The following is a 19763-nucleotide window of genomic DNA, read 5'->3' as shown; positions in this document are numbered from 1 at the left end:
GCAGGATGTGCGCCGCAGGATGTGCGCCCCACAGAATTTGCGCCCCACAGGATGTGCAAGGACAGTTTTTTTATTAATTTGATTTAAAAAAAAATAATTGTAATTTTTTTTAATATTATTTTTATTTATGTGCGCAGCAGGATGTGCGCTTCAGGATGTGCGCCCCACATAATTTGAACCCCACAGGATGTTCAAGCACAGTTTTTTTAATAATTTGATTTAAATATTTTTTTTTGTAAAAATGTTTTAATATTATTTTTATTTATGTGCGCAGCAGGATGTGCGCCCCACAGAATTTGCGCCCCACAGGATGTGCAAGCACAGTTTTTTTATTAATTTGATTAAAATATTTTTTTTTGTAAAAATGTTTTAATATAATTTTTATTTATGTGCGCAGCAGGATGTGCGCCGCAGGATGTGCGCCCCACAGAATTTGCGCCCCACATAATTTGCGCCCCACAGGATGTTCAAGCACAGTTTTTTTATTAATTTGAATTAAAAAAAAAAAAAATTGTAAATTGTTTTTAATATTATTTTTATTAATGTGCGCAGCTGGATGTGCGCCGCACTGAATTTGCGCCCCACAGGATGTGCAAGCACAGTTTTTTTATTTATTTGATTTAAATATATTTTTTTGTAAAAATGTTTTAATATTATTTTTATTCATGTGCACAGCAGGATGTGCGCCCCACAGAATTTGCGCCCCACAGGATGTGCAAGCACATTTTTTTTATTAATTTGATTTAAAAAAAAAAACTTGTAAATTTGTTTCAATATTATTTTTATTTATGTGCGCAGCAGGATGTGCGCCGCAGGATGTGCGCCCCACAGAATTTGCGCCCCACAGGATGTGCAAGGACAGTTTTTTTATTAATTTGATTTAAAAAAAAAATTGTAATTTGTTTTCAATATTATTTTTATTTATGTGCGCAGCAGGATGTGCGCCGCAGGATGTGCGCCCTACATAATTTGCGCCCCACAGGATGTTCAAGCACAGTTTTTTTAATAATTTGATTTAAATATTTTTTTTTGTAAAAATGTTTTAATATTATTTTTATTTATGTGCGCAGCAGGATGTGTGCAGCAGGATGTGCGCCCCACAGAATTTGCGCCCCACAGGATGTGCAAGCACAGTTTTTTTATTAATTTGATTTAAATATTTTTTTTTGTAAAAATGTTTTAATATAATTTTTATTTATGTGCGCAGCAGGATGTGCGCCGCAGGATGTGCGCCCCACAGAATTTGCGCCCCACAGGATGTGCAAGCACAGTTTTTTTATTAATTTGATTTAAAAAAAAAAATGTAATTTGTTTTTAATATTATTTTTATTTATGTGCACCGCAGGATTTGCGGCCCACAGAATTTGCGCCCCACAGGATGTGCAAGCACAGTTTTTTTTATTAATTTGATTTAAATATTTTTTTTTGTAAAAATGTTTTAATATTATTTTAATTCATGTGCGCAGCAGGATGTGCGCCGCAGGATGTGCGCCCCCACAGGATGTGCAAGCACAGTTTTTTTTATATTTGATTTAAATATTTTTTTTTGTAAAAATGTTTTAATATTATTTTAATTTATGTGCGCCGCAGGATGTGCGCCCCACAGGATGTGCAAGCACAGTTTTTTTTATATTTGATTTAAATATTTTTTTTGTAAAAATGTATTAATATTATCTTAATTTATGTGCGCAGCAGGATGTGTGCCGCAGGATGTGTGCCCCACAGGATGTGCAAGCACAGTTTTTTCATTAATTTGATTAAAAAAAAAAAAATTGTAATTTGTTTTTGATATTATTTTTATTCATGTGCGCAGCAGGATGTGCGCAGCAGGATGTGCGCCCCACAGAATTTGCGCCCCACAGGATGTGCAAGCACAGTTTTTTTATTAATTTGATTTAAATATTTTTTTTTGTAAAAATGTTTTAATATTATTTTTATTTATGTGCGCAGCAGGATGTGCGCCCCACATAATTTGCGCCCCACAGGATGTGCAAGCACAGTTTTTTTATTAATTTGATTTAAAAAAAAAAACTTGTAAATTTGTTTCAATATTATTTTTATTTATGTGCGCAGCAGGATGTGCGCCACAGGATGTGCGCCCCACATAATTTGCGCCCCACAGAATGTGCAAGCACAGTTTTTTTATTAATTTGATTTAAAAAAAAAAACTTGTAAATTTGTTTCAATATTATTTTTATTTATGTGCGCAGCAGGATGTGCGCCGCAGGATGTGCGCCCCACAGGATGTGCAAGCACAGTTTTTTTATTAATTTGATTTAAATATTTTTTTTTGTAAAAATGTTTTAATATTATTTTTATTTATGTGCGCAGCAGGATGTGCGCCGCAGGATGTGCGCCCCACAGAATTTGCGCCCAACAGGATGTGCAAGCACAGTTTTTTTATTAATTTGATTTAAATATATTTTTTTGTAAAAATGTTTTAATATTATTTTTATTCATGTGGACAGCAGGATGTGCGCCCCACAGGATGTGCGCCCCACAGAATTTGCGCCCCACAGGATGTGCAAGGACAGTTTTTTTATTAATTTGATTTAAAAAAAAATAATTGTAATTTTTTTTAATATTATTTTTATTTATGTGCGCAGCAGGATGTGCGCTTCAGGATGTGCGCCCCACATAATTTGAACCCCACAGGATGTTCAAGCACAGTTTTTTTAATAATTTGATTTAAATATTTTTTTTTGTAAAAATGTTTTAATATTATTTTTATTTATGTGCGCAGCAGGATGTGCGCCCCACAGAATTTGCGCCCCACAGGATGTGCAAGCACAGTTTTTTTATTAATTTGATTAAAATATTTTTTTTTGTAAAAATGTTTTAATATAATTTTTATTTATGTGCGCAGCAGGATGTGCGCCGCAGGATGTGCGCCCCACAGAATTTGCGCCCCACAGGATGTGCAAGGACAGTTTTTTTATTAAATTGATTTAAAAAAAAAAATGTAATTTGTTTTTAATATTATTTTTATTTATGTGCACCGCAGGATTTGCGGCCCACAGAATTTGCGCCCCACAGAATGTGCAAGCAAGGTTTTTTATTAGTTATATTTAAATATTTTTTTTTGTAAAAATGTTTTAATATTATTTTTATTTATGTGCGCCGCAGGATGTGCGCCCCACATAATTTGCGCCCCACAGGATGTGCAAGCACAGTTTTTTTATTAATTTGATTTAAATATATTTATTTGTAAAAATGTTTTAATATTATTTTTATTTATGTGCGCAGCAGGATGTGCGCCGCAGGATGTGCGCCCCACATAATTTGCGCCCCACAGGATGTGCAAGGACAGTTTTTTTATTAATTTGATTTAAAAAAAAAAAATGTAATTTGTTTTTAATATCATTTTTATTTATGTGCGCAGCAGGATGTGCGCCGCAGGATGTGCGCCCCACAGAATTTGCGCCCCACAGGATGTGCAAGCACAGTTTTTTTTATTAATTTGATTTAAATATTTTTTTTTGTAAAAATGTTTTAATATTATTTTAATTCATGTGCGCAGCAGGATTTGCGCCGCAGGATGTGCGCCCCCACAGGATGTGCAAGCACAGTTTTTTTTATATTTGATTTAAATATTTTTTTTTGTAAAAATGTTTTAATATTATTTTAATTTATGTGCGCAGCAGGATGTGCGCCGCAAGATGAGCACCCCACAGAATTTGCGCCCCACAGGATGTGCAAGCACAGTTTTTTTATTAATTTGATTTAGAAAAAAAAAATTGTAAATTTTTTTAATATTATTTTTATTTATGTGTGCAGCAGGATGTGTGCCGCAGGATGTGCAAGCACAGTTTTTTTAGTAATTTGGTTTAAAACATTTTTTCTGTAAAAATGTTTTAATATTATCTTAATTTATGTGCGCAGCAGGATGTGCGCCCCACAGGATGTGCAAGCACAGTTTTTTTATTAATTTGATTTAAAAAAAAAAATTGTAATTTGTTTTTAATATTATTTTTATTCATGTGCGCAGCAGGATGTGCGCCCCACATAATTTGAACCCCACAGGATGTGCAAGCACAGTTTTTTTATTAATTTGATTAAAATATTTTTTTTTGTAAAAATGTTTTAATATTATTTGTATTTATTTGCGCAGCAGGATGTGCGCCCCACAGAATTTGCGCCCCACAGGATGTGCAAGGACAGTTTTTTTATTAATTTGATTTAAAAAAAAATAATTGTAATTTTTTTTAATATTATTTTTATTTATGTGCGCAGCAGGATGTGCGCTTCAGGATGTGCGCCCCACATAATTTGAACCCCACAGGATGTGCAAGCACAGTTTTTTTATTAATTTGATTAAAATATTTTTTTTTGTAAAAATGTTTTAATATTATTTTTATTTATGTGCGCAGCAGGATGTGCGCCACAGGATGTGCACCCCACATAATTTGAGCCCCACAGGATGTGCAAGCACAGTTTTTTTATTAATTTGATTAAAATATTTTTTTTTGTAAAAATGTTTTAATATTATTTGTATTTATGTGCGCAGCAGGATGTGCGCCCCACAGGATGTGCAAGCAGAGTTTTTTGATTAATTTGATTTAAATATTTTTTTTTGTAAAAATGTTTTAATATCATTTTTATTTTTGTGCGCAGCAGGATGTGCCCCACAGGATGTGCGCCCCACAGGATGTGCAAGCACAGTTTTTTTATTAATTTGATTTGAATATTTTTTTTTGTAAAAATGTTTTAATATTATTTTTATTTATGTGCGCAGTAGGATGTGCGCCGCAGGATGAGCGCTCCACAGATTTTGCGCCCCACAAAATTTGCGCCCCACAGGATGTGCAAGCACAGTTTTTTTATTAATTTGATTTAAAAAAAAAAAATTGTAAATTGTTTTTAATATTATTTTTATTTATGTGCGCAGCAGGATGTGCGCCGCAGGATGTGCGCCCCAAAGAATTTGCGCCCCACAGGATGTGCAAGGACAGTTTTTTTATTAATTTGATTTAAAAAAAAAATTGTAATTTGTTTTTAATATTATTTTTATTTATATGCGCAGCAGGATGTGCGCCGCAGGATGTGCGCCCCACATAATTTGCGCCCCACAGGATGTTCAAGCACAGTTTTTTTAATAATTTGATTTAAATATTTTTTTTTGTAAAAATGTTTTAATATTATTTTTATTTATGTGCGCAGCAGGATGTGCGCCGCAGGATGTGCGCCCCACAGAATTTGCGCCCCACAGGATGTGCAAGCACAGTTTTTTTATTAATTTGATTTAAAAAAAAAAAATTGTAAATTGTTTTTAATATTATTTTTATTAATGTGCGCAGCTGGATGTGCGCCGCACAGAATTTGCGCCCCACAGGATGTGCAAGCACAGTTTTTTTATTAATTGGATTTTAATATATTTTTTTGTAAAAATGTATTAATATTATTTTTATTTATGTGCGCAGCAGGATGTGCGCCCCACAGAATTTGCGCCCCACAGGATGTTCAAGCACAGTTTTTTTAATAATTTGATTTAAATATTTTTTTTTGTAAAAATGTTTTAATATTATTTTTATTTATGTGCGCAGCAGGATGTGCGCCGCAGGATGTGCGCCCCACAGAATTTGCGCCCCACAGGATGTGCAAGGACAGTTTTTTTATTAATTTGTTTAAAAAAAAAATTATAATTTGTTTTTAATATTATTTTTATTCATGTGCGCAGCAGGATGTGCGCCACAGGATGTGCACCCCACATAATTTGAGCCCCACAGGATGTGCAAGCACAGTTTTTTTATTAATTTGATTAAAATATTTTTTTTTGTAAAAATGTTTTAATATTATTTGTATTTATGTGCGCAGCAGGATGTGCGCCCCACAGGATGTGCAAGCAGAGTTTTTTGATTAATTTGATTTAAATATTTTTTTTTGTAAAAATGTTTTAATATCATTTTTATTTTTGTGCGCAGCAGGATGTGCCCCACAGGATGTGCGGCCCACAGGATGTGCAAGCACAGTTTTTTTATTAATTTGATTTGAATATTTTTTTTTGTAAAAATGTTTTAATATTATTTTTATTCATGTGCGCAGCAGGATGTGCGCCGCAGGATGTGCGCCCCACAGAATTTGCGCCCCACAGGATGTGCAAGCACAGTTTGTTTATTAATTTGATTTAAATATTTTTTTTTGTAAAAATGTTTTAATATTATTTTTATTTATGTGCGCAGCAGGATGTGCGCCCCACATAATTTGCGCCCCACAGGATGTGCAAGCACATTTTTTTTATTAATTTGATTTAAAAAAAAAAACTTGTAAATTTGTTTCAATATTATTTTTATTTATGTGCGCAGCAGGATGTGCGCCGCAGGATGTGCGCCCCACAGAATTTGCGCCCCACAGGATGTGCAAGGACAGTTTTTTTATTAATTTGATTTAAAAAAAAAATTGTAATTTGTTTTCAATATTATTTTTATTTATGTGCGCAGCAGGATGTGCGCCGCAGGATGTGCGCCCTACATAATTTGCGCCCCACAGGATGTTCAAGCACAGTTTTTTTAATAATTTGATTTAAATATTTTTTTTTGTAAAAATGTTTTAATATTATTTTTATTTATGTGCGCAGCAGGATGTGTGCAGCAGGATGTGCGCCCCACAGAATTTGCGCCCCACAGGATGTGCAAGCACAGTTTTTTTATTAATTTGATTTAAAAAAAAAAAATGTAATTTGTTTTTAATATTATTTTTATTTATGTGCACCGCAGGATTTGCGGCCCACAGAATTTGCGCCCCACAGGATGTGCAAGCACAGTTTTTTTTATTAATTTGATTTAAATATTTTTTTTTGTAAAAATGTTTTAATATTATTTTAATTCATGTGCGCAGCAGGATGTGCGCCGCAGGATGTGCGCCCCCACAGGATGTGCAAGCACAGTTTTTTTTATATTTGATTTAAATATTTTTTTTTGTAAAAATGTTTTAATATTATTTTAATTTATGTGCGCAGCAGGATGTGCGCCGCAGGATGTGCGCCCCACAGGATGTGCAAGCACAGTTTTTTTTATATTTGATTTAAATATTTTTTTTGTAAAAATGTATTAATATTATCTTAATTTATGTGCGCAGCAGGATGTGTGCCGCAGGATGTGTGCCCCACAGGATGTGCAAGCACAGTTTTTTCATTAATTTGATTAAAAAAAAAAAAATTGTAATTTGTTTTTGATATTATTTTTATTCATGTGCGCAGCAGGATGTGCGCAGCAGGATGTGCGCCCCACAGAATTTGGGCCCCACAGGATGTGCAAGCACAGTTTTTTTATTAATTTGATTTAAATATTTTTTTTTGTAAAAATGTTTTAATATTATTTTTATTTATGTGCGCAGCAGGATGTGCGCCCCACATAATTTGCGCCCCACAGGATGTGCAAGCACAGTTTTTTTATTAATTTGATTTAAAAAAAAAAACTTGTAAATTTGTTTCAATATTATTTTTATTTATGTGCGCAGCAGGATGTGCGCCACAGGATGTGCGCCCCACATAATTTGCGCCCCACAGAATGTGCAAGCACAGTTTTTTTATTAATTTGATTTAAAAAAAAAAACTTGTAAATTTGTTTCAATATTATTTTTATTTATGTGCGCAGCAGGATGTGCGCCGCAGGATGTGCGCCCCACAGGATGTGCAAGCACAGTTTTTTTATTAATTTGATTTAAATATTTTTTTTTGTAAAAATGTTTTAATATTATTTTTATTTATGTGCGCAGCAGGATGTGCGCCGCAGGATGTGCGCCCCACAGAATTTGCGCCCAACAGGATGTGCAAGCACAGTTTTTTTATTAATTTGATTTAAATATATTTTTTTGTAAAAATGTTTTAATATTATTTTTATTCATGTGGACAGCAGGATGTGCGCCCCACAGGATGTGCGCCCCACAGAATTTGCGCCCCACAGGATGTGCAAGGACAGTTTTTTTATTAATTTGATTTAAAAAAAAATAATTGTAATTTTTTTTAATATTATTTTTATTTATGTGCGCAGCAGGATGTGCGCTTCAGGATGTGCGCCCCACATAATTTGAACCCCACAGGATGTTCAAGCACAGTTTTTTTAATAATTTGATTTAAATATTTTTTTTTGTAAAAATGTTTTAATATTATTTTTATTTATGTGCGCAGCAGGATGTGCGCCCCACAGAATTTGCGCCCCACAGGATGTGCAAGCACAGTTTTTTTATTAATTTGATTAAAATATTTTTTTTTGTAAAAATGTTTTAATATAATTTTTATTTATGTGCGCAGCAGGATGTGCGCCGCAGGATGTGCGCCCCACAGAATTTGCGCCCCACAGGATGTGCAAGGACAGTTTTTTTATTAAATTGATTTAAAAAAAAAAATGTAATTTGTTTTTAATATTATTTTTATTTATGTGCACCGCAGGATTTGCGGCCCACAGAATTTGCGCCCCACAGAATGTGCAAGCACAGTTTTTTTATTAATTTGATTTAAATATATTTTTTTGTAAAAATGTTTTAATATTATTTTTATTCATGTGCGCAGCAGGATGTGCGCCGCAGGATGTGCGCCCCACAGAATTTGCGCCCCACAGGATGTGCAAGCACATTTTTTTTATTAATTTGATTTAAATATATTTATTTGTAAAAATGTTTTAATATTATTTTTATTTATGTGCGCAGCAGGATGTGCGCCGCAGGATGTGCGCCCCACAGAATTTGCGCCCCACAGGATGTGCAAGCACAGTTTTTTTATTAATTTGATTTAAAAAAAAAAATTGTAAATTTTTTTTAATTTTATTTTTATTTATTTGCGCAGCAGGATGTGCGCTGCAGGATGTGCGCCCCACATAATTTGCGCCACACAGGATGTGCAAGCAAGGTTTTTTATTAGTTATATTTAAATATTTTTTTTTGTAAAAATGTTTTAATATTATTTTTATTTATGTGCGCCGCAGGATGTGCGCCCCACATAATTTGCGCCCCACAGGATGTGCAAGCACAGTTTTTTTATTAATTTGATTTAAATATATTTATTTGTAAAAATGTTTTAATATTATTTTTATTTATGTGCGCAGCAGGATGTGCGCCGCAGGATGTGCGCCCCACATAATTTGCGCCCCACAGGATGTGCAAGGACAGTTTTTTTATTAATTTGATTTAAAAAAAAAAAATGTAATTTGTTTTTAATATCATTTTTATTTATGTGCGCAGCAGGATGTGCGCCGCAGGATGTGCGCCCCACAGAATTTGCGCCCCACAGGATGTGCAAGCACAGTTTTTTTTATTAATTTGATTTAAATATTTTTTTTTGTAAAAATGTTTTAATATTATTTTAATTCATGTGCGCAGCAGGATGTGCGCCGCAAGATGAGCACCCCACAGAATTTGCGCCCCACAGGATGTGCAAGCACAGTTTTTTTATTAATTTGATTTAGAAAAAAAAAATTGTAAATTTTTTTAATATTATTTTTATTTATGTGTGCAGCAGGATGTGTGCCGCAGGATGTGCAAGCACAGTTTTTTTAGTAATTTGGTTTAAAACATTTTTTCTGTAAAAATGTTTTAATATTATCTTAATTTATGTGCGCAGCAGGATGTGCGCCCCACAGGATGTGCAAGCACAGTTTTTTTATTAATTTGATTTAAAAAAAAAAATTGTAATTTGTTTTTAATATTATTTTTATTCATGTGCGCAGCAGGATGTGCGCAGCAGGATGTGCGCCCCACAGAATTTGCGCCCCACAGGATGTGCAAGCACAGTTTTTTTATTTATTTGATTTAAAAAAAAAAATTGTAATATGTTTTTAATATTATTTTTATTTATTTGCGCAGCAGGATGTGCGCCCCACATAATTTGAACCCCACAGGATGTGCAAGCACAGTTTTTTTATTAATTTGATTAAAATATTTTTTTTTGTAAAAATGTTTTAATATTATTTGTATTTATTTGCGCAGCAGGATGTGCGCCCCACAGAATTTGCGCCCCACAGGATGTGCAAGGACAGTTTTTTTATTAATTTGATTTAAAAAAAAATAATTGTAATTTTTTTTAATATTATTTTTATTTATGTGCGCAGCAGGATGTGCGCTTCAGGATGTGCGCCCCACATAATTTGAACCCCACAGGATGTGCAAGCACAGTTTTTTTATTAATTTGATTAAAATATTTTTTTTTGTAAAAATGTTTTAATATTATTTTTATTTATGTGCGCAGCAGGATGTGCGCCACAGGATGTGCACCCCACATAATTTGAGCCCCACAGGATGTGCAAGCACAGTTTTTTTATTAATTTGATTAAAATATTTTTTTTTGTAAAAATGTTTTAATATTATTTGTATTTATGTGCGCAGCAGGATGTGCGCCCCACAGGATGTGCAAGCAGAGTTTTTTGATTAATTTGATTTAAATATTTTTTTTTGTAAAAATGTTTTAATATCATTTTTATTTTTGTGCGCAGCAGGATGTGCCCCACAGGATGTGCGCCCCACAGGATGTGCAAGCACAGTTTTTTTATTAATTTGATTTGAATATTTTTTTTTGTAAAAATGTTTTAATATTATTTTTATTTATGTGCGCAGTAGGATGTGCGCCGCAGGATGAGCGCTCCACAGATTTTGCGCCCCACAAAATTTGCGCCCCACAGGATGTGCAAGCACAGTTTTTTTATTAATTTGATTTAAAAAAAAAAAATTGTAAATTGTTTTTAATATTATTTTTATTTATGTGCGCAGCAGGATGTGCGCCGCAGGATGTGCGCCCCAAAGAATTTGCGCCCCACAGGATGTGCAAGGACAGTTTTTTTATTAATTTGATTTAAAAAAAAAATTGTAATTTGTTTTTAATATTATTTTTATTTATATGCGCAGCAGGATGTGCGCCGCAGGATGTGCGCCCCACATAATTTGCGCCCCACAGGATGTTCAAGCACAGTTTTTTTAATAATTTGATTTAAATATTTTTTTTTGTAAAAATGTTTTAATATTATTTTTATTTATGTGCGCAGCAGGATGTGCGCCGCAGGATGTGCGCCCCACAGAATTTGCGCCCCACAGGATGTGCAAGCACAGTTTTTTTATTAATTTGATTTAAAAAAAAAAAATTGTAAATTGTTTTTAATATTATTTTTATTAATGTGCGCAGCTGGATGTGCGCCGCACAGAATTTGCGCCCCACAGGATGTGCAAGCACAGTTTTTTTATTAATTGGATTTTAATATATTTTTTTGTAAAAATGTATTAATATTATTTTTATTTATGTGCGCAGCAGGATGTGCGCCCCACAGAATTTGCGCCCCACAGGATGTTCAAGCACAGTTTTTTTAATAATTTGATTTAAATATTTTTTTTTGTAAAAATGTTTTAATATTATTTTTATTTATGTGCGCAGCAGGATGTGCGCCGCAGGATGTGCGCCCCACAGAATTTGCGCCCCACAGGATGTGCAAGGACAGTTTTTTTATTAATTTGTTTAAAAAAAAAATTATAATTTGTTTTTAATATTATTTTTATTCATGTGCGCAGCAGGATGTGCGCCACAGGATGTGCACCCCACATAATTTGAGCCCCACAGGATGTGCAAGCACAGTTTTTTTATTAATTTGATTAAAATATTTTTTTTTGTAAAAATGTTTTAATATTATTTGTATTTATGTGCGCAGCAGGATGTGCGCCCCACAGGATGTGCAAGCAGAGTTTTTTGATTAATTTGATTTAAATATTTTTTTTTGTAAAAATGTTTTAATATCATTTTTATTTTTGTGCGCAGCAGGATGTGCCCCACAGGATGTGCGGCCCACAGGATGTGCAAGCACAGTTTTTTTATTAATTTGATTTGAATATTTTTTTTTGTAAAAATGTTTTAATATTATTTTTATTTATGTGCGCAGTAGGATGTGCGCCGCAGGATGAGCGCTCCACAGATTTTGCGCCCCACAAAATTTGCGCCCCACAGGATGTGCAAGCACAGTTTTTTTATTAATTTGATTTAAAAAAAAAAAATTGTAAATTGTTTTTAATATTATTTTTATTTATGTGCGCAGCAGGATGTGCGCCGCAGGATGTGCGCCCCAAAGAATTTGCGCCCCACAGGATGTGCAAGGACAGTTTTTTTATTAATTTGATTTAAAAAAAAAAACTTGTAAATTTGTTTCAATATTATTTTTATTTATGTGCGCAGCAGGATGTGCGCCGCAGGATGTGCGCCCCACAGAATTTGCGCCCCACAGGATGTGCAAGGACAGTTTTTTTATTAATTTGTTTAAAAAAAAAATTATAATTTGTTTTTAATATTATTTTTATTTATGTGCGCAGCAGGATGTGCGCCGCAGGATGTGCGCCCCACAGAATTTGCGCCCCACAGGATGTGCAAGCACATTTTTTTTATTAATTTGATTTAAAAAAAAACTTGTAAATTTGTTTCAATATTATTTTTATTTATGTGCGCAGCAGGATGTGCGCCGCAGGATGTGCGCCCCACAGAATTTGCGCCCCACAGGATGTGCAAGGACAGTTTTTTTATTAATTTGTTTAAAAAAAAAATTATAATTTGTTTTTAATATTATTTTTATTTATGTGCGCAGCAGGATGTGCGCCGCAGGATGTGCGCCCCACAGAATTTGCGCCCCACAGGATGTGCAAGCACATTTTTTTTATTAATTTGATTTAAAAAAAAACTTGTAAATTTGTTTCAATATTATTTTTATTTATGTGCGCAGCAGGATGTGCGCCGCAGGATGTGCGCCCCACAGAATTTGCGCCCCACAGGATGTGCAAGGACAGTTTTTTTATTAATTTGTTTAAAAAAAAAATTATAATTTGTTTTTAATATTATTTTTATTTATGTGCGCAGCAGGATGTGCGCCGCAGGATGTGCGCCCCACAGGATGTGCAAGGACAGTTTTTTTATTAATTTGATTTAAATATTTTTTTTGTAAAAATGTTTTAATATTATTTTTATTTATGTGCGCAGTAGGATGTGCGCCGCAGGATGAGCGCCCCACAGATTTTGCGCCCCACAGAATTTGCGCCCCACAGGATGTGCAAGCACATTTTTTTTATTAATTTGATTTTAATGTTTTTTTTTTTTTTTATTTTTTTATATTTTTTTATTTATGTGTGCAGCAGGATGTGCGCCGCAGGATGTGCGCCCCACAGGATGTGCGAGGACAGTTTTTTTATTAATTTGATTTAAAAAAAAAAAATTGTAATTTGTTTTTAATATTATTTTTATTTATGTGCGCAGCAGGATGTGCGCCGCAGGATGTGCGCCCCACAGAATTTGCGCCCCACAGGATGTGCAAGCAAAGCTTTTTTATTAATTTGATTTAAATATTTTTTTTTGTAAAAATGTTTTAATATTATTTTCATTCATGTGCGCAGCAGGATGTGCGCCGCAGGATGTGCGCCCCACAGAATTTGCGCCCCACAGGATGTGCAAGCACAGTTTTTTTATTAATTTGATTTAAAAAAAAAATTGTAATTTGTTTTTAATATTATTTTTATTTATATGTGCAGCAGGATGTGCGCCGCAGGATGTGCGCCCCACAGAATTTGCGCCCCACAGGATGTGCAAGGAGTTTTTTTATTAATTTGATTTAAAAAAAAAAATTGTAATTTGTTTTTAATATTATTTTTATTCATGTGCGCAGCAGAATTTGCGCCGCAGGATGTGCGCCCCACAGAATTTGCGCCCCACAGGATGTGCAAGGACAGTTTTTTTATTAATTTGATTTAAAAAAAAAAAATTGTAATTTGTTTTTAATATTATTTTTATTTATGTGCGCAGCAGGATGTGCGCCGCAGGATGTGCGCCCCACAGAATTTGCGCCCCACAGGATGTGCAAGGACAGTTTTTTTATTAATTTCATTTAAAAAAATTTTTTTGTAAAAATGTTTTAATATTATTTTTATTTATGTGCGCAGCAGGATGTGCGCCGCAGGATGTGCGCCCCACAGGATGTGCAAGCACAGTTTTTTTATTAATTTGATTTAAATATATTTTTTTGTAAAAATGTTTTAATATTATTTTTATTCATGTGCGCAGCAGGATGTGCGCCGCAGGATGTGCGCCCCACAGAATTTGCGCCCCACAGGATGTGCAAGCACAGTTTTTTTATTAATTTGATTTAAATATTTTTTTTTGTAAAAATGTTTTAATATTATTTTTATTCATGTGCGCAGCAGAATTTGCGCCGCAGGATGTGCGCCCCACAGAATTTTTCCCCCACAGGATGTGCAAGCACAGTTTTTTTATTAATTTGATTTAAAAAACATTTTTTGTAAAAATGTTTTAATATTATTTTGATTTATGTGCGCAGCAGGATGTGCGCCGCAGGATGTGCGCCACACAGGATGTGCAAGGACAGTTTTTTTATTAATTTGATTTAAATATATTTTTTTGTAAAAATGTTTTAATATTATTTTTATTCATGTGCGCAGCAGGATGTGCGCCGCAGGATGTGCGCCCCACAGGATGTGCAAGGACAGTTTTTTTATAAATTTGATTTAAAAAAAAAAAATTGTAATTTGTTTTTAATATTATTTTTATTTATGTGCGCAGCAGGATGTGCGCCGCAGGATGTGCGCCCCACAGAATTTGCGCCCCACAGGATGTGCAAGGACAGTTTTTTTATTAATTTGATTTAAAAAAAAAAATTGTAATTTGTTGTTAATATTATTTTTATTCATGTGCGCAGCAGGATGTGCGCCGCAGGATGTGCGCCCCACAGAATTTGCGCCCCACAGGATGTGCAAGCACAGTTTTTTTATTGATTTGATTTAAATATTTTTTTTTGTAAAAATGTTTTAATATTATTTTCATTTATGTGCGCAGCAGGATGTGCGCCGCAGGATGTGCGCCCCACAGAATTTGTGCCCCACAGGATGTGCAAGCACAGTTTTTTTATTAATTTGATTTAAATATATTTTTTTGTAAAAATGTTTTAATATTATTTTTATTCATGTGCACAGCAGGATGTGCGCCGCAGGATGTGCGCCCCACAGAATTTGCGCCCCACAGGATGTGCAAGGACAGTTTTTTTATTAATTTGATTTAAATATATTTATTTGTAAAAATGTTTTAATATTATTTTTATTCATGTGCGCCGCAGGATGTGCGCCCCACAGAATTTGCGCCCCACAGGATGTGCAAGGACAGTTTTTTTATTAATTTCATTTAAAAAAATTTTTTTGTAAAAATGTTTTAATATTATTTTTATTTATGTGCGCAGCAGGATGTGCGCCGCAGGATGTGTGCCCCACAGGATGTGCAAGCACAGTTTTTTTATTAATTTGATTTAAATATTTTTTTTTGTAAAAATGTTTTAATATTATTTTTATTCATGTGCGCAGCAGAATTTGCGCCGCAGGATGTGCGCCCCACAGAATTTTTCCCCCACAGGATGTGCAAGCACAGTTTTTTTATTAATTTGATTTAAAAAACATTTTTTGTAAAAATGTTTTAATATTATTTTGATTTATGTGCGCAGCAGGATGTGCGCCGCAGGATGTGCGCCACACAGGATGTGCAAGGACAGTTTTTTTATTAATTTGATTTAAAAAAAAAAATTGTAATTTGTTTTTAATATTATTTTTATTTATGTGCGCAGCAGGATGTGCGCCGCAGGATGTGCGCCCCACAGAATTTGCGCCCCACAGGATGTGCAAGCACAGTTTTTTTATTAATTTGATTTAAATATATTTTTTTGTAAAAATGTTTTAATATTATTTTTATTCATGTGCGCCGCAGGATGTGCGCCCCACAGAATTTGCGCCCCACAGGATGTGCAAGCACAGTTTTTTTATTAATTTGATTTAAATATTTTTTTTTGTAAAAATGTTTTAATATTATTTTTATTCATGTGCGCAGCAGGATGTGCGCCGCAGGATGTGCGCCCCACAGAATTTGCGCCCCACAGGATGTGCAAGCACAGTTTTTTTATTAATTTGATTTAAATATTTTTTTTTGTAAAAATGTTTTAATATTATTTTGATTTATGTGCGCAGCAGGATGTGCGCCGCAGGATGTGCGCCACACAGGATGTGCAAGGACAGTTTTTTTATTAATTTGATTTAAAAAAAAAAAATTGTAATTTGTTTTTAATATTATTTTTATTTATGTGCGCAGCAGGATGTGCGCCGCAGGATGTGCGCCCCACAGAATTTGCGCCCCACAGGATGTGCAAGCAAAGCTTTTTTATTAATTTGATTTAAATATTTTTTTTTGTAAAAATGTTTTAATATTATTTTCATTCATGTGCGCAGCAGGATGTGCGTCGCAGGATGTGCGCCCCACAGAATTTGCGCCCCACAGGATGTGCAAGCACAGTTTTTTTATTAATTTGATTTAAATATTTTTTTTGTAAAAATGTTTTAATATTATTTTCATTCATGTGCGCAGCAGGATGTGCGCCGCAGGATGTGCGCCCCACAGAATTTGCGCCCCACAGGATGTGCAAGCACAGTTTTTTATTAATTTGATTTAAAAAAAAAATTGTAATTTGTTTTTAATATTATTTTTATTTATGTGTGCAGCAGGATGTGCGCCGCAGGATGTGCGCCCCACAGAATTTGCCTCCCACAGGATGTGCAAGCACAGTTTTTTTATTAATTTGATTTAAATATTTTTTTTTGTAAAAATGTTTTAATATTATTTTGATTTATGAGCGCAGCAGGATGTGCGCCGCAGGATGTGCGCCCCACAGAATTTGCGCCCCAAAGGATGTGCAAGGACAGTTTTTTTATTAATTTCATTTAAATATTTTTTTTTGTAAAAATGTTTTAATATTATTTTTATTCATGTGCGCAGCAGAATTTGCGCCGCAGGATGTGCGCCCCAAATAATTTGCGCCCCACAGGATGTGCAAGGACAGTTTTTTTATTAATTTGATTTAAAAAAATTTTTTTGTAAAAATGTTTTAATATTATTTTGACTTATGTGCGCAGCAGGATGTGCGCCGCAGGATGTGCGCCCCACAGAATTTGCGCCCCACAGGATGTGCAAGCACAGTTTTTTTATTAATTTGATTTAAAAAAAAATTGTTGTAAAAATGTTTTAATATTATTTTGATTTATGTGCGCAGCAGGATGTGCGCCGCAGGATGTGCGCCCCACAGAATTTGTGCCCCACAGAATGTGCAAGCACAGTTTTTTTATTAATTTGATTTAAATATTTTTTTTTGAAAAAAATGTTTTAGTATTATTTTTATTTATGTGCGCAGCAGGATTTGCGCCGCAGGATGTGCGCCCCACAGAATTTGCGCCCCACAGGATGTGCAAGGACAGTTTTTTTATTAATTTGATTTTAAAAAAAAATTGTAATTTGTTTTTAATATTATTTTTATTTATGTGCGCAGCAGGATGTGCGCCGCAGGATGTGCGCCCCACAGAATTTGCGCCCCACAAGATATGCAAGGACAGCTTTTTTTATTAATTTGATTTAAATATTTTTTTTTGTAAAAATGTTTTAATATCATTTTTATTTATGTGCGCAGCAGGATGTGCGCCCCACAGAATTTGCGCCCCACAGGATGTGCAAGCACAGTTTTTTTATTAATTTGATTTAAAAAAAAAAAATTGTAAATTTTTTTTAATATTATTTTTATTTATTTGCGCAGCAGGATGTAAGCCGCAGGATGTTCGCCCCACAGAATTTGCGCCCCACAGGATGTGCAAGCACAGTTTTTTATTAATTTGATTTAAAAAAAATTTTTTGTAAAAATGTTTTAATATTATTTTGATTTATGTGCGCAGCAGGATGTGCGCCGCAGGATGTGCGCCCCACAGAATTTGCGCCCCACAGGATGTGCAAGCACAGTTTTTTTATTAATTTGATTTAAATATTTTTTTTTGTAAAAATGTTTTAATATTATTTTTATTTATGTGCGCAGCAGGATGTGCGCCGCAGGATGTGCGCCCCACAGAATTTGCGCCCCACAGGATGTGCAAGCACAGTTTTTTTATTAATTTGATTTAAAAAAAAAAAATTGTAAATTTTTTTTAATATTATTTTTATTTATTTGCGCAGCAGGATGTAAGCCGCAGGATGTTCGCCCCACAGAATTTGCGCCCCACAGGATGTGCAAGCACAGTTTTTTATTAATTTGATTTAAAAAAATTTTTTTGTAAAAATGTTTTAATATTATTTGTATTTATGTGCGCAGCAGGATGTGCGCAGCAGGATGTGCGCCACAGGATGTGCGCCCCACAGAATTTGCGCCCCACATAATTTGCGCCCCACAGGATGTGCAAGCACGGTTTTTTTATTAATTTGATTTAAATATTTTTTTTTGTAAAAATGTTTTAATATTATTTTTATTCATGTGCGCCCCACAGAATTTGCGCCCCACAGGATGTGCAAGGACAGTTTTTTTATTAATTTGATTTAAAAAAAAAATTGTAATTTGTTTTTAATATTATTTTTATTTATGTGCGCAGCAGGATGTGCGCCCCACAGAATTTGCGCCCCACAGGATGTGCAAGCACAGTTTTTTTATTAATTTGATTTAAATATTTTTTTTTGTAAAAATGTTTTAATATTAATTTTATTTATGTGCGCAGCAGGATGTGCGCCGCAGGATGTGCGCCCCACAGAATTTGTGCCCCACAGGATGTGCAAGCACAGTTTTTGTATTAATTTGATTTAAAAAAAAAAAATTGTAAATTGTTTTTAATATTATTTTTATTTATGTGCGCAGCAGGATGTATGCCGCAGGATGTGCCCCACAGAATTTGCGCCCCACATAATTTGCGCCCCACAGGATGTGCAAGCACAGTTTTTTTATAAATTTGATTTAAAAAAAAAAAATTGTAATTTGTTTTTAATATTATTTTTATTTATGTGCGCAGCAGGATGTGCGCCCCACAGAATTTGCGCCCCACAGGATGTGCAAGCACAGTTTTTTTATTAATTTGATTTAAATATTTTTTTTTGTAAAAATGTTTTAATATTATTTTTATTTATTTGCGCAGCAGGATGTGCGCCCCACATAATTTGCGCCCCACAGGAAGTGCAAGCACATTTTTTTATTAATTTGATTTAAATATTTTTTTTTGTAAAAATGTTTTAATATTATTTTTATGTATGTGCGCAGCAGGATGTGCGCCGCAGGATTTGCGCCCCACAGAATCTGCGCCCCACAGGATGTGCAACCACAGTTTTTTTATTAATTTGATTTAAAAAAAAAAATTGTAATTTGTTTTTAATATTATTTTTATTTATGTGCGCAGCAGGATGTGCGCCGCAGGATGTGCGCCCCACAGAATTTGCGCCCCACAGGATGTGCAAGGACAGTTTTTTTATTAATTTGATTTAAATATTTTTTTTGTAAAAATGTTTTAATATTATTTTTATTTATGTGCGCAGCAGGATGTGCGCCCCACAGAATTTGCGCCCCACATAATTTGCGCCCCACAGGATGTGCAAGCACGGTTTTTTTATTAATTTGATTTAAAAAAAAAAAATTGTAAATTTTTTTTAATTTTATTTTTATTTATTTGCGCAGCAGGATGTGCGCCGCAGAATGTGCGCCCCACAGAATTTGCGCCCCACAGGATGTGCAAGCACAGTTTTTTTATTAATTTGATTTAAATATTTTTTTTTGTAAAAATGTTTTAATATTATTTTTATTCATGTGCGCCCCACAGAATTTGCGCCCCACAGGATGTGCAAGGACAGTTTTTTTATTAATTTGATTTTAAAAAAAAATTGTAATTTGTTTTTAATATTATTTTTATTTATGTGCGCAGCAGGATGTGCGCCGCAGGATGTGCGCCCCACAGAATTTGCGCCCCACAAGATGTGC

This window comes from Pleuronectes platessa, chromosome 18, assembly GCF_947347685.1.
Source record: "Pleuronectes platessa chromosome 18, fPlePla1.1, whole genome shotgun sequence".
NCBI classification, from domain to species: domain Eukaryota; kingdom Metazoa; phylum Chordata; class Actinopteri; order Pleuronectiformes; family Pleuronectidae; genus Pleuronectes; species Pleuronectes platessa.
Note: the sequence above shows the minus strand (reverse complement) of the source record.